This window comes from Arvicola amphibius, chromosome 1 (genome assembly GCF_903992535.2).
Source record: "Arvicola amphibius chromosome 1, mArvAmp1.2, whole genome shotgun sequence".
NCBI lineage: Eukaryota > Metazoa > Chordata > Mammalia > Rodentia > Cricetidae > Arvicola > Arvicola amphibius.
In genome coordinates, this window is record NC_052047.1 from 121,182,250 (window position 1) to 121,198,839 (window position 16,590).

Consider the following 16,590-nt stretch of genomic DNA (forward strand, 5'->3'; position numbering starts at 1 on the left):
GATGCATGGTCATAGAAAAATATGTTTACAATTTTGTGAAAACTAAGACCATATTTCATTCTCGTGTTAGCATTTGGGGTTACCTTTTAAGATACCCCACCAATGTGCAACACAGAAACATGCACACACACCCTTGCATTTTCCTTTAAAACAAGGTAGGATAACATAATCTTTTCTATTTGAACCACCTAAAAATATCAAAGAGATTTCTGCCACGAACACATACAAGTTTATCTGATCATTTCTAAACAGCTGTGTAATGCTTTCATCGATGAAGGGACACACTATCTTCTTTAAGGCATTTTCTATTGATGGGCCCCAAGGCTGGCCTTCAAGCATTATTGTTACTAAATAAGGCTTCAAAGCTTTTATTCAAATATCTTTGCATGGTTTACCAACAATTTGACAGAAAATTATTAATTCTTAGAAGAGGAAGTACTGAGTCAGATGAAGGGCTGTGCATCTGAAATTGTAATAGTTATTGTTAGCCTCTTCTCAAAAAAGGCTACGAGTATTTGAATGGGCACAGTGCCCGTGGACATCCTGGTATGTGGATGCCTGGAAACACAGGATACCAATGCTCTTTTATTGTGTATCTTCTGAAATAGTGCTAAATTTTTTATACATTGATTATCATAACTTTTTCTGTACCAATATCTCCAACATTTGTCATCGCTTTATAATGAAATATTGATAACTCTCTTTTCCAGCTATTTGGAAACATGCAGTATATTATTATTGACTACAGCACCCTGCTGCACAGTGTGCTGCCAGTTACAGTTGTGTAGCTGTAGTTTTTGTACCCACTTGGCACTTTCTGTCTGTCTCCTCCCTTCTCCAGTCTCTGTTAACCACTATCCTCTCTTGTGTGAGGTTGACTTTTTATATTCTGTCTCTCTGTAAGACTGCACAGCATCCTCCTTCCTGCACAGCATCCTTCTTCCTGCACAGCATCCTCCTTCCTGCACAGCATCCTCCTTCCTGCACAGCATCCTTCTTCCTGCACAGCATCCTCCTTCCTGTGGATGGCTTATGTCACCCAACCCAATGCCCTTCATGTTCATTCCTGTCACAAATGGTAGAATTCCATTTTTATGCTTACCAGTATTTCATTGCACACACACACACACGCACACACACACACACACACACACACACACGTACACAGAGGCACAGTTCACATTTGCTTCATCTATTGATGTCCACTCACTTGGTTTCTTATCTTGGCATTTGTCAACAATGCTGTAGTAAACATGGGAGTAAAGATGCCTTTGGGATAATGTTTTCATTGTCTTTGAGAATTATACCCCTCATATAGGTACTTTTTATTTTATGAATGACATTTTACAAATATCTTTTTAGATATTTAAGGAGTTTTTGTATTTCTGATTCATAATCACTTTTGTATACTGAGGCTGTTAACTCTTATCACTTAGTATATATGTACATGGTCTTCTGCACAAATAAATTGATGCTTTCCATCATGAGTTTAATTTTTTACATAATTCTATCTGTCTTTTCACTCCTTTTCCTTCTTCTAGTTTTTGGTGTTATATTAAGAAAAGATAACCACACACAGGATTATAAAAAATAACCTCTCCATTTTGGGAGCATTTCTGTTTACATCACCTCATTAAGAGCCTATAATCTGTTTTGAGTTTGTACTAAACTTGCATATGCATGGATCTCTCTCGAGACAATACTTTTACATCTTAGATGAGAGCAGAGATTCCGAGATCTTATTCAAGAACCTTATGGCAAGGCTACAGTTACCTCTTGTGGCTGTTCTCACTTCTTCCTCACCAGTGCTCCTTCCAGCCCAGTGATTCTCCTAGTTCACATCATAAACCTCCTTCTAATCCCTAGACATGTTCATCTCTAAAATCTCTAAACCTAATGCATCAGTTTTGATGCCAAAACAAACAAACAAACAAACTTCACTAACCTTCTTAGGTCTTCTCCCAAATTTTTCCTCCATGAGTTTGTGAGACAGAGTGCCATTATATAATCTAGACTGGTCTCTCTAACCCTCAGTCCTACTGTCTCAACCCCTCAAGTGCTGGTATTACACATATCCACCTCACCTGTCTATAAAACTGGGTACAAGGTTAGTCCAACATCAGATAAAATTTCACTTTGTAAACTCGATGACAGTCATATGAGGGAGGGTGGAGATATGGTGTGCAAAGGCCAGAGCTTTCTGGAAGACTGAAGTAAGTAAAATATGATGTCATGCTGGTAACAAAGAAAGGCTGAGTGCTGTCAACAATGACTAGCAACAGTTCTGCAAGAAGTTCCTGAAGTAAATTGTTCATCAATAACTCTCAAAGTAATTGGAGTTTTTATGTGTTCTGAATACAATACATCTTTATGAACTTCGCAAGCTCACTGTTGAGTCATTCATTAAAAACACTGTTGCCTTCCCACCTCATCATTGTTTCCTAAGTTGGGTAATTATCTGAACAGTCTCTGAAAAGCATTTTTAAACAGAGAAAAGGTGTTTAACATTTACAGTAAAAGTAAAATGTTAAATCCATTAGTGTGAGAAACATTCCTATTTTAACCAAGGGAATTATTAGTAGCTCAGTCAACAGTGTCAACTGTATTGGGATATTAGGAGAAAGCAAAAGTTTCCCATTGATTGTCCTTAATGGAGACATTTCTGTCACCGAGATGAATTCTCCATGAATTAAGGGGAACTTGAAACCTTGCACCGGCAGAGCTTAAGATCGAAAACTAGCAAAGGAGAGGAAATTGAGACTAGAAAAAATTGCCACAAAGTCCATCAAGTCATTCTATTGAATGGTATGTAGCAAATAGCATACATTTCTGGCATTACAGAAAGTGAACAACCATAGAGTAGTAGGGTGTGCATTATTAAGTCAAGTCACGTGAAAAATCTATGTTTTTTGGCATTAGTGCTCTCTCATGGATTGTGATGCTCTCACTGAGAGATGGATGGGAATCAGGATGAATCCATCCATTGTAGTGGCAATCTGTTCTCTCTCTCTCTCTCTCTCTCTCTCTCTCTCTCTCTCTCTCTCTCTCTGTGTGTGTGTGTGTGTGTGTCTCCGTGTGTGTGTATGTGTGTGTGTGTCTCGTGTGTGTGTGTGTTAGGTTTACTGAAATTCTACTGACCCAAATGTCATAAGAACATGACCTTCAGAATACATAAGAAGTACAAGCAGACTAGTGAGTGTTTTTAGTAAAAAGACGAATGAACAGTGGATCCAGCAAACGTGCATTTTGTAAAAGAGCCAATACACAGCAATTACTGATTTTTCATGACTTCTTCTGAGTCTATTACTTGTTCAGGTACATCTCTGAGAGTTTTGGTATTTGAAAGTGGGGTGCTAGCAAATTAATTAGCTAACAACCACTCCCCAAAAGCCAAAATCAAAACAAACCCAAACAAACATACAGAAGCATTCTGGAAAATTTAATTTAATTAAAAGTATCTAAATGAACCTGAAATTATCTCCCCCCGATTACATTCTGTCTGCCTTCTTATTTCATTCCAGAATAAATACCAACGAAACGGTCAGGTTGGAAAAAGCATCAGTGCTTGGGGTTTGTATGGGAATATACAAATTCTTTGAGGAATGACTGCTTATTTTCAGAAGAAGACATTGAAGGAAATGATGAACTAGCAGGGACTGCTATTATCCAGGGGGAGAGGGAAAACAGACTAGATGCTGGGTTGAGAGCACCTTGCTAAGCAGGATTTAAATGCTCATCCCTCTTTTGTCTGCCCACCGAGTGACGCTGGGGAGTTGCTTTAGCCGGAAGTGAGAAGGAGAGATCCTCTCTGAAAGTTTTGAGAGAAAAGTGAACATTGACCCTAAAGCCATCTGTAAAACTTGTAACTCCAGGTTACAACAGCTTTAAAAAGATACAAACATGTGGGTGACCTCCATTTTGACTTCACTGCCATCTTGGGTAAGAGTACCCATACGTGCTAGTATTCTTTGGCTTATTAAAAAATTCCTTTTAATCTTCTTACATTTACTAGCATTGGTAAGCTGTAACTAATTGGGTAAAGTATATGTCTAAATTTAACTTATATGTCTAGTTTAAATGTAACTAACAGGTAATGGTACCCAATTCTCAAGTGCCTTTACAGATCTAAGAGTATGGCATTTAACGAAAGAGCTTCTAACACAGACACATGCCAGCTCCTGCAGCATCCTATAGATCCTCCAAGAAGATGCATGGTTTCAAAAGACCTCCCACTTTAAGGCTTGCCTTTAGATATGGCAAAGCCACCCACACAGCAAAAAGTGTCCTTCTACCTCATCAGCTTCTTGGACGTTACACTGGGGATCAATCTTCTTATCCTGCCAAGAGAGGTAGACTAAATCCCTCCCTCCGCAGAAAATTCTTTGGGCCTCTTGTACTCAGCAGCTAATGGCAAGCACTGCTTCTAAGCAGAGAGACTTGGAATTGTCTATGTAGATATTTCATTTCTGCTCATTTATCTCTCCTAGATCCCTCTAATGGCATTTGATGACTTAAGGTACAGGTAGCTCATTACATCATTTGCTAAGTTTCCTGCTAAAAATACAGGCAGGTGTGCCTCTTTAACAGGCCTCATAGTCCAAGACGAACAGTTTTTTTGGTGTATTTTCAGAGATCCAGAATCCCCAATTCCCTTTAATTGTCTTCTAAAATGTTCCTGTTCCAGTTGTCTTACAGATACCTACAGGTTCTTAAACGGTTCTGCTGCTTTATCAAGAAATCTGGTCTGGTAAAAACTAACAGTCTCCAAAGCCTATTATAACCTTACCCATTTTCAAGCATATTTTACAGGTCACTCCTGCTGTCTAGGTCAAGACCAACTTACAAAGGACCCTCCAGACAGCGCCATCTGTACCAGCTCCTGGGACTTTACCATTGGTATCAACTCTCCTGGCTTCAGGACACCTACTGACTAAAATCTGGTTTTAAAGGGCATATCTGTTCTCATGCCTCACGTATTTACCTGAGCCTCACCTGTACATCCCGAGCACTTCTCTGTCCCATTCTTTCTGGCAGTTAATGACCCTTCCCATGGCTAGCCCCATTCATAGGGCCAATAATAACAATATATTTTTCTCCTAGCCACCAGCCTTCTCATGTCTCTTAAGGAACAGCTGCCTGAGGTCTCCAGGATGGCAGTAAACCAGATGCTGCTCCATCTGCACCTCTTGCTGAGCATGAGCCATCAACTCCCAGCTCTCCCCTCTCCCATGTCACCCCATGCCCGCAGGAAGTAGCCAGACTTGAGCTGGCACCCCTTTATCCAAGGAGTCTAAAATGTTTGGTTGAGGGACTTCACCTCAGCTTACCGGCACCCCTTTATCCAAGGAGTCTAAAATGTTTGGTTGAGGGACTTCACCTCAGCTTACCGGCACCCCTTTATCCAAAGAGTCTAAAATGTTTGGCTTGGGGCTTCACCCCAACTCCTGGCATAAGCCACCTCCCTTGGGAGTTGCCTCAGTCCAAATTCCACCTCCAAGAAAGCCTGCCAAATGGTGATCTCTCCCCAGGGAGGGTCAAGAAGCCCACCAAATGGTGACCCCTCTCCAGGGAAGGTCAAGACCACTCCCACAGGCTATTTAAACTGTCCTCCAGAGAATGAACACATAGTCTCCCGATTTTCCATGGTTTTCCCTGTTTTCCATCCCCTCTCTGTGTTTTCCTGGGGCCTACCCGGGAGTGTTGGCATTCATTAATCTTCTAAATTGGTCTGATTGGGATTATTGCAATAATAATAATAATAATAATAATAATAATAATAATAATAATTTGGATTCTTGTTAGTCAAGGAAAAATACTTAACACCATACATCCCAATGATGCTGTTAAGACAAGGGAGACAAAAGTGTGTTTCTTCTTCAACCCACAGAGCATCCAGTGGTTCCCAAGAGAGGCTGGTCAATTTTGAAGTGCTAGAACCCAGGGAGGCTGAGATGGCTTATCCATCCTGGGAATATTTAAAGCCTCAGTCAGATAATCTCTTCACTCCTGAGTAGATAAAAGCTTTGCAGCTGAGTGTAGCTACACACAGAGCCTATTTGTGAGGAATAAGTGATGCCCCATGAGTTGGAACCCCATGCTGGAATCATTTTACCTTTCAGGTTTCACTTCTGAGCCCTGCTGGCCTTGGCTGGAGGTACACTCGCTTAACATTTCCTCTCCATTGAGACTGGGTAGGATACTAGAACAAAGCAGGACTCTTTTGGTCTGAGATTGTGGCAGACAAACAAGAGTGAGCTTTCAGAAGGGTGCATCCACTTAGTTATTTGAGAGGAGAGAACCTCAATTTAGAAAACATCTCCATCTTCTGTAGCCAGGCATGGCCTCCAGGGAGGGACTTGGACACCAACCCAGTCACAAAACTTTTGACCTCCAATTTGCCCTTTCTACAAGATGTGCTAAGGTAAAGGTAGCTAAGCAATGACTGGTCCAACTTGAGACCTATGCCTCTGCCACAAGTGGGAGCCCATGCCTGACACTGGCTTGAGGGTCAAGAACCGCCAAACATGACTGACAAAAAAAAAGTCAATGAAATGATTTCTAATAGTATGATGGACAGCAAATGGAAGTGTAAGCCAAATAACATCCCCACCCACAAATAAAAAGCAGAGTTACCTCTTTAGGTAGGCTTATCTCCTTAGTGGATCCCAGGGAGACCAGCCTGCCTCAATGTAAATTGTATGTAAACTCTATCTATACTATCTTCTCAGGAATGCTCATGTTGATAGGCTAACCCAATCAGGACAAAGAATATTAGATTCCCTGCTGTCTCTCAGGTCCATTTCTACTTTCCTTGTCTGATGACATTTCCTTGTGACTGCTGGTTCTGTGATAACCTCACTGTTTGGGGAAGACCCTGCTCTTTTCTGTCATAGCTGTGGCCTGTCCCTTGACATAGAAGAGCATTGTACCCCAGATAATCAGTTAGACTGAGAGGCACATACACATGGCATCTGGGAGCCATTTCCTGGTAGCCTCCTGGAAATCAGATATTTATAAGACTGACTTATAATAATGTGAAACCCTCATCTCCTGCTGGGGGATATTTGTGTTCCATCTCAGAGCCTTAGAGACGCACTTGACATAGCGTGACATGGACAGGTGACCTGTATCAACACTCACCAATAGGACTACTTACATTTATATCATCACTGGAACTCAGTGATAACAAGCCCAATGAGAGAGGCCAGCAGCCTTCATCTAACGATGACTACTTCACATTGATGCTTAAGCTTTTACTCTAGGGATGAGCAGTGGATGAGAGCTGCTTGAAAGAGCTAGTTTGGAACTGCAGCTGCATCATGACATTGGATAGAGCCTGCAGTGATGGATGGCTTGCCTTCTTCCTTTCCAATCCTTGATGCTCTGTCTTTTTCAAGGACTGTCACTGGATGATAGCAATGAATGATATACTTTCTCTGCTTTGGAAGAGATGGAGATCCAGGACACAGTATAGCTAAATCCTTTATCTTGGAAGTGGCCTCATTAACTCAAATTGGACCCAGGTGCTGAGACAAGGCTCTGCACATTCAGTATTCTTGTAGAGGGAAATAAATGTGATGCATTTAAAACATGCCTGTTAATAGTTTCTAGCAATCTTCAACGTCTTAAATATAATCCAGCTATTCCCATTTGGAGTCAGTAGTGTTGTTATTCCCATCTTATAGATAACAGAGCAGGAACTAAGGGGCCAGAAAGGCTCATTTGACATTCCTTAGTTACATAGTAGAGGAGCCAGGATTCAAACCCGAATCTTCATGGCTCTTTTACAGGTGTCCTATGCTTACATGAATTTCAGGGTTTCATATGTTTGGCTTGGGCCCTGAATTTGTTCGCTCCTAAAAGTCATATTTGGTGTTAGTCAAAGTCATTTCAAATCGATTTGATTCAGAGCTTTTAGGAATTTCTGTGAGAGCTTGGAGAGCTGAGGAAACCAAGGTCAGGGAATCTCTGTTCCCCAAGAGAGAGCATTCCTTTAGAGATGTCCTACAGCCAAACAATGCTTTGAGGAGAAAGAACCAGGATATTTTCTTCTTTAAGCATCTTTGCAGTATAGGCACCTGACTGATTCTCTGGGTTGTGAGATTTCTGGATCCATATTTTGTTAGATTTTCTAGGCCAGGAGACACGAGTATGGGGTGACCAGGTTCTCCTGCAATTGGGTCTATATTAGCACATTGCAGGAACTATTTGTCATACTCACAGAGTTATTTAGAAGTCAATTTATCTCCATCCTGCTCTTTCTCTACAACCTCAGTGGAGAAGAAAGGCTACCCATCACTCCACATTCAATTTCAACACTGAAGTCCGGGACCAACATCAACAAAAATACCACTTGCCAGGGTTGGAGTGTGAGAATCAGAAAAATAAGTAAAGAGGGCAAAGACATGAATAAAATAATAAAACAGAAAAAATAGGATAGCATCAGAAGGGAGTTCCAGTGAATACTGAAACTGCCCTTCCAACTACTTTTATACCCCAATACAAAAGAGAGGAGAAGGCAACAAAAGGCTTCTTTAACATGATACAAAGGACAACTCAAACAGTTAATTTCTTTAACACTTTGAGACATTAAGCCATTAACATTCTCTTGTTTAGGCAGTGAAGCTACCTTAGACCAAATATCCTGAAGGCAGCCACTCCCCAGGTAACCTCCTACTACAAAAGAAGAAGCAAAAGTATGCTTACATATCCTGACCTTTGTCAGGGTGGAGTGGAACTACCTGTTTGAGCCATCTTAATGTCAAAAGAACCAAGTAACCACATCCTGAGTCAGGATGTGGAGCCCTGATTGTTGTCATCAAATTTGAGCAACCTCCATACTCTCTGACCAACAGACAAGGTGGAAATAGGCTCACATTTTTGGGCCTCCACACACCATGAAATGTGACTCCCTCTGCCACTCCTGATTGATCTGTACAATTTCGAGAAGGGATGCCATGTGTGGGGGTCAACCCTCTTTACTCTCTGTTTTCAGGCTAGCTTGTCCACCAGAGGGAAGAGTTTATCCTACATTCTATCTTCCCTTCGAGACACTAACTGTGAAATGCTCCAAGTCAGGCTTCACAAAGATAGCCTGAAGTCTCATCTCTGAATGTCTTCAGTTGGCGTCAGCCTGGGAGGCAGAAAGTCTGTGTGCAGTCATCATAACAACTGTTTTCTAGGAAAGCCCAGTCTATCTGGGTGTGGGCTCCAACATCTGGGTTAGTCAGATGGTATTCCACTGATCTTGGGTTCAACCAAGGTCCTCTAATCCATCTTTCCAGAAACAGAGCCTGCCCTCAGCCTCTCTCAGCCCATCCTGAACCTATTTCAAAGCTTGTTCTAGATCCAGAATGGGTGGTTGAGAGCTATCAGCTGTGTGATCTGCACTTGAGCTTCATTTGTGAGGTGTACACATATGGTGAAATCTCCATCAAGCACAGAGTATGAGTTGGTGAGGAAACACATGGCAGACGGCTGGGGAGAGTTTCTCTAAGCTCTCATGGCTGGCAAAATGTCACTAAGTAGGCAAGAGTGCCTCAGCCTTGGCTGGGTATCAGAAAACTTGGGCATGATCTTGAAGACTCTGATGCCGTGGGTTCTTTTAGAAAGTTATGATTGATTACATGTGGGCTTGGTATTTGGAAGTATGTTTTTAACAGCACCAAGTGAGTCCAAAACACAGCAGAGGCTTGGAACTCACTAAAATATACAATGTAAAATTAGTATCTCCCAAGGGGTGATTCTTGCTTCCTAGTAGGTATACAAGTAGGCAAGGAAGCATGGAGTTGGCTTTTTGACCCTGAACTGCATTGTGAAAGAGCTCCCATACAGTTTCTTCTTATTAGCCATGGCTAGGTGAGAGGAAAGCCTTAACATGGTGACATCAGGCCTTTACCTCCCAACTTTTATTTCTTAACTAAAGATATCAGATATTTGGTTTAGACAATGGCATATATTGAGAATTGTTGGCAGCCTTTGTGCATCTGTTTTTAATGATTTTTGTATATGCTGGATGATACAAACTTTCCTTTTACACCATGGCTATAACATTCTACCTGCAGAAATCATTCTGTTTACAGTGAAAACATTCGAAGAATTTTAAAGAACACTGATTTCTATAGTTTGTTCTGGAACTGGGATATACAAAGCTTCTCAAGGGTGAGGGACCATTGGTTTAAAGTGTGCCAGTGCAAGGCCACTCAAGGCCACTGTAGCTTTAGTGCATGGAGGAATCACATGGGAATACTATTAAAATCCAGATGTTTCATCACTTGGTGTTTTGGTGTTGGACATGTGGTTATAGTTCTACCCTTCCTTCCTTCCTTTCTTCCTTCCTTTCTTTCTTTCTTTCTTTCTTTCTTTCTTTCTTTCTTTCTTTCTTTCTTTCTTTCTTTCTTTCTTTCTTTCTCAAGACTGGGTTTCTCTGTAGCTTTGGAGGCTTTCCTAGAACTAGCTTTTGTAGACCAGGCTGGCCTTGAACTCACAGAGATCTGCCTGCCTCTGCCTCCCAAGCACTGGGATTAAAGGTGTGTGCCATCAGTGCCTGACTAGTTCTACACTTCTTAAAAGGTTACAGATATTGCAGATGTTGCTGACAGGTACAAAGTCCTAGTGGAAATGGATTCTATAAAAAAAACCTTCTTCTTAAATCTTTTAGCAAAATAAATCATGACTGGATCTGAGTAGACAGCTCAGTTTAAACAGCACTTGTACATGAAGATAGAAGTTCAAACTCCAGGAGCCATGTAAAAAGCCGGGCACAGGGGCATGCATTTGTAAACCCAATGTGAGGAGTTGGGGTCAGCAGTATCACTGAGACTCACTGACCAGTCAGCCTAGTAAAGTTAGTCAAGACCCAATGTGAGAGACCCTGTCTCAAAAAACAAGGTGGACAGCTCCTAAAAATGACAGGCGCAGTTGAGCTCAGATCTTGATATACTCAGGGAGAGAGAGAGAAAGAAAGAGAGAGAGACAGAGACAGAGACAGAGAGACAGACAGAGAGACAGAGATAGAGAGACAGAGAGACAGAGAAAGAGAGAGAGGTGATGATGATGATGATGCTATTTCAGGTCTTTTTTTTAAAAATGGGGAGAGGGAAGACAACTTTCTATTTTCATATCTAGAATATTTTCCCAGACACTTGCTCTGTCATGGACATTTTCAGAACCTTGGACAGGGACACATTTGCTAGTCTTAAAGGAGAAAGGCCAACAGGAAAAACTCTGTGTGTGGAAGCCTTTGTAAAATGATGACATCAAAAATATTATTTCTGAAGATGATTTGGGGAAAATGTAAAAGTCTATACTTGCTTTTGTCTCCCTCATTTCTTATTGCTATCTTATTTGTAGTGCTGAGATTTGGTTCTGCCAGATTTTATCAAACACACAAATTGGGTCATGAAGAGAAACCATGGGGTATTATGCCTGGATGATTTCTGGCTCCTCATTAATGGAATTTGAGGATGAATATAGCCTAAATATCAAGTTTGGATGAGGAAAAGGCTAATGGGACCAAACTGCTAATTCAGGACCAGGAACATCGGATGTCAATGACAACATGTCAAGGTGGCCTGCTGAAGGGGCTCTTAGAAGCAGGCAGGCCTGGATTTAAATACCAACTCAAGAGTTACTCATTGTTATTTTGAGTAAATTTAATTTAATTTCCATGAGAATCTTTTTTTTTTTTTCCACTTGGAAAATAGAGATGAGTTTGTTCCTCTCCAAGATTCATGAGGACAGAGGTGAGGTGACCACATCCATCCCTTGCTTTAGATACCCAGTGGTTTCCCTTCAGGATCTTGACCAGGGCAAAAAGCTCTGCATGCTTTGACTCCTGCCACCTTGCCCTGCCTTATTTCATAACATCCCTTTGCTATGTCATGATGCGTCAGCAGTTCCAGTCTTCTACCTCCCACTAGCGCTCATGGTCGTTTCCACTTCAAGGCCTTTCCCTTTGCTGGTCCCTATGCCCTGGCTGCTTTCTCTTTTGTCTGGGCTCCAGCTCTTTGGCCACCTACTCAAACGGAGCTTTCTTGAATGAGTTATCTCACACTGTATCTGCCTGACCTGGGTTGCTTACTTCTGTTTCTCTCAGCACTCATCGCTGTCTGCTTTAATCTAACTTGCTTTCTCCAGTTCCATATCTCTCCATGGAGAATACTGGCCATTAGGGGCCTATATGTCTTCTTCACTAACAAATTACTGACTAGAATAGATTTTGGCACATGATACATCTTAATAAGTATCAGTCGAATGAATAAATGACTAAAGGAATGCCCAGGGCCCAGTGGTTTACCAATGAATGACTGCAATCTATCCTTAGAAATATTTAAGTTGATAGTCTGGTCACTGGAAGTTATGAGGATTGATATGAGAAATTTATGATCATGAAAGTTTAAAACAAGCTTTGAAAGGTATATGATATATTTTGTGCTTTTTGTAAAATGTGTAGAAAGATTCCTGGAATTGTGTTTACCAACATGTAGGTTTTATGCTCTTGAGTAAGGGAAGATTTCTTTGGTCTTAGTTTTCTTTTTTTAATCTTTGGATGATATAATCTCAAAGAGCCTCACTGTCCCTTGAAAAACTCAATGACAGCAAAAATAAAACTCCAAACTTTGTTGTTTATTCTGCAGTTGTTTCCTGTCTCACTCTCTTCTTGATCTATTCATTACTTGCTGGTCACTGTTAATGAACCAGCTGCTCTCCCTCCCTCATCAACTTCTGTTTGAGTGTTAGGAGTGGGAGGGATCTATATAAACATCAGAGGGAAAGGAAGGATTGCTGGGGGGGACCATTACTCTAACTTTGTCTCTGGCATCCTACATCTGACAATAGTATGGAAGAGCCCCTTTATGGAAAGCCCCTCTTCCAAGATGCCAGTTCACAAGCAGCTGCAATTTCATCTTTTTATTCAATGTCAGAGCAGAGGGGTAGGGGCTTCCCCATCATCTCCCCTGTGTCTCAACAGTGCTTTGTGGTTCTTGCTCTGGCCATCATTAAGGTTAAGAGTCTCCTGAGTATAGCCTCTATGTCGAAACCTCTGAGTGTGACTTGGCTCTCTGTGCTGCAGAGAAGCTGACTCTGAGAGCAGCCACTGGAGCTCATTTGTGGCATTGATTGACATCCTCATGCAGGTTTCTTCTTTGGATTTCATACAAACACTTCCTGCTGCAGTTTTAGCTCAGTTCCTCTGGTTACATCTCACTTGGAAAGAAATACTGTGTCACTGTTATTTTGTAGTTAGAGCTCATGTGCAGGGTAGCACCCTGTGCAGAGAGTTCAGGGCAAGGTCTCCCCATCCCTGTTGCCTTGTTTGCTCTCTTTAAATCAGGAAACTCTTTTCTTTCCTTTTGGGGGGCATCACAGTAACACATTCTCTCAACAAATCCAGGATTTTCAGTGTCTATTCATCCCCCATAGACGCAAGCCTCTCATTCCTCTTGTTGTGTCTGGCAAGTATTTGGATTAATTGCACACCCTCCAAAGAGGCTGAGCCATCATTTAGCAGAATGTATTAATAAAAGGATCATTATCCAACAGTTCTGCCTCCATCGGCTCACTCTCATCCTGCCTCTCTGAGGTGGTGAGAAAATTAATGAGGATACCGCGGCATGGCTAACAGATCCTGTGACCCCTTTGACAATTGTTTTCCCTGCTGTTCTGCACCCCTCCTCAGCTTTTATGTCACCTTCAGCCTCTAAGTTGATGCAAAGATGGATTGTGACAATAGCTGGTGGGCGGCTGTCAGAACTGACGGTGGGTTGTGTGGGAAAATGCATAGAGAGTTTGAGAGCTGATACAATCAACTTAAAGAAAAGTTCCCCTTTACAGAGAAATGTCAAGCTGTGTATTTTAATTATGATGCAGTTATAATATATCTCATGCTTGGGTGACCTGGGCTCAAAGAGCTTCAGAACCAGACAATATTCTCCATTCTACAAAAGGGGCATGAAAATAATGTGACCTTTTGGAGGATGACTCAGATGGTCCGGTGAGATACAGTCAAAAGGGTAACATACTGAGTGACTTGGGCTTCATCCTGAATGTATCCATTCACCTCTTTGGGTTTAGCATCTTTACCTGTAAAGTGTTTTACTAGGGAAGCTGTAAGAATTCTGATACTGATAAGCACCTTGTGAGGTACTTACTGAAAAGGTGATCAGCCCCCATTGTGGAGAGGAAATCCAGACTTAGGGAGATTGAGAACATTGCCCAAGGTCACATAGCCCACAGTGTTCCATTCCAAATTGTAGGTGTCTCACCACGATACCATCTCCATGCCTTGCAGACAAATGGAAATTATTAAAATTTGTAGCCCTTTCCAGAGAAGGACAATCCTTCAGGTTATAGCTGTGAAGAAGCTGCTGAAGGGCACACATCTGGCCTGCAATACAGCTGGGACTTGAATCCACGACTGCCTGACATGGAAGTCTGAGCACTTTTCCATGTGCTAATTCTTTTTTGTATTTCATTGTTTCTATTGAGCTATGCATTTTTCTCTGTTTCCCTCCCTTCCTCCCCTCTCCCCTTATATTCTCTCCTGTGACCCCCCATGCTCCCAATTTACTCTGGAGATCTTGTCTTTTTCTGTTTGCTATTTAGATCCATGTATGTCTCTTCTAGGGTCCTCTTTGTTGTCTAGGTTCTCTGGGGTTGTGAATTGTAGGCTGGTTTTTCTTTGCTTTATGTCTAAAAGCCACTTATGAGTGAATACACATTCTATTTGTCTTTTTGGGTCTGGGTTACTTCACTCGATATGTTTTTTTCTAGTTCCATCTATTTGCCTGCAAATTTTATGATGTCGTTATTTTTTTTTACCGCTGTGTAGTACTCCATTGTGTAAATGTACCACATTTTCTTTATCCATTCTTCAGTTGAGGGGCATATAGGTTGTTTCCAGATTCTGGCTATTATGAATAATGCTGCTATGAACATAGTTGAGCACATGCTTCTATAAAGCAAATGACACGGTCAACAAGAGAAAACGGCAGCCTACAGAATGGGAAAAGATCTTCACCACCCCCACATCAGACAAAATATACAAAGAACTCAAGAAGCTTGACATCAAAAGAACAAATAATTCAATAAAAAATAACCAACTCCAGTTGGAATGGGACTGATGGAACATGCGACCAAACCGGACTCTCTGAATGTGGCCGACAATGGGGGCTGACTGAGAAGCCAAGGACAATGGCGCTGGGCTTTGATTCTTCTGCATGGACGGGCTCTGTGGGAGCCTTTTCAGCTTTGTCGATCACCTTCCTGGACCTGGGGGGAGTTGGGAGGACCTTGGTCTTAACATAGAGGAGGGAACCCTGATGGCTCCTTGGCCTGGAGAGGGAGGGAGGGGAGGTATGGGTGGAGGGGAGGGGAGGGAAGGGGGAGGAGGAGGGGAGGAGATGGAAATTTTTAAATATAAAAAATAAACCATGGAAAAAAAATGGGGGCACAGACCTAAACAGAAAACTCTCAACAGACGAATCTCAAATGACTGAAAGACACTTAAGGAAATGGTCAACATCCTTAGCCATCAGAGAAATGCAAATCAAAACAACTTTGAGATTCCATCTTACACCTGTCAGAATGGCCAAGATTTAAAAAAAAAAAAAAAAAAAACCACTGGTGACAGCTTCTGCTGGGGAGAATGTGGGGTAAAGGGAACACTCCTGCATTACTGGTGGGAGTGCACACTGGCACAGCCCCTTTGGATATCAGTATGGAGATTTCTCAGAAAATTAGGAAACAATCTACCTTTAGACCTAGCAATACCACTTTTGGGTATATACCCAAAGGATGCTCAATTGTGCCACAAGGAGATGTGCCATGTGCTAATTATGATTACAGCCCTTATTGCCACAAAGACTCACAGAGGATGCAATCACAATAGAACTCAGATTTATATCCAGTAATGAGTAATTTAGGATTACAGCAAACAGAACTTTGTGGTCGAACCTTTTGAAATCTACATGGCCAACAAAGAAGCAGGTGGGATTCTGGTGTTTTTTTCTTTTTTGCTTCTTTTTTTTTTTTTTTTTGGTCATGTCTTTTGGTTTTGTGGGTTTTTTGTTTTGTTTTGTTTTGTTTTTGTTTGTTTGTGAGACTAACCTTTAATGACTGAGTCGTCTTTCCAGCCCAGGATTCTATTTTTGTGCTAACATTTAATATACCATATAAGTAAAATGCTAATTTAAAAATATTTAAAAGCTTTCATCAGTATTTTGATATTTGGAGAGCATTATAATAAATGAGGTAACTCAGCTCCATATAGACAAACATGATATAAAATTAATTATGTGTAGAAACAAAAACATCAACAAACCCCCAAACAAACAAAAAACCATTGAGCCCATAAAAATAGAGAATGGAATGATGGTTACCAGAAGGTTAGGAAAGTGGGAGCCAAGCAGTGGGGAGTTGTTGGTCAAAGAGAACAAAAATTAGTTTAGACAGAAGAATGTTCCATAGAAGGACTTCTCTAATCAAAATAATGTATTACAAACTTCAAAATGGACACAAAAATTTCAAATGTATCAACAGAAATATGTGAGGCAAAGTACTAATTTGCTTGATTTAATCATTGCACAT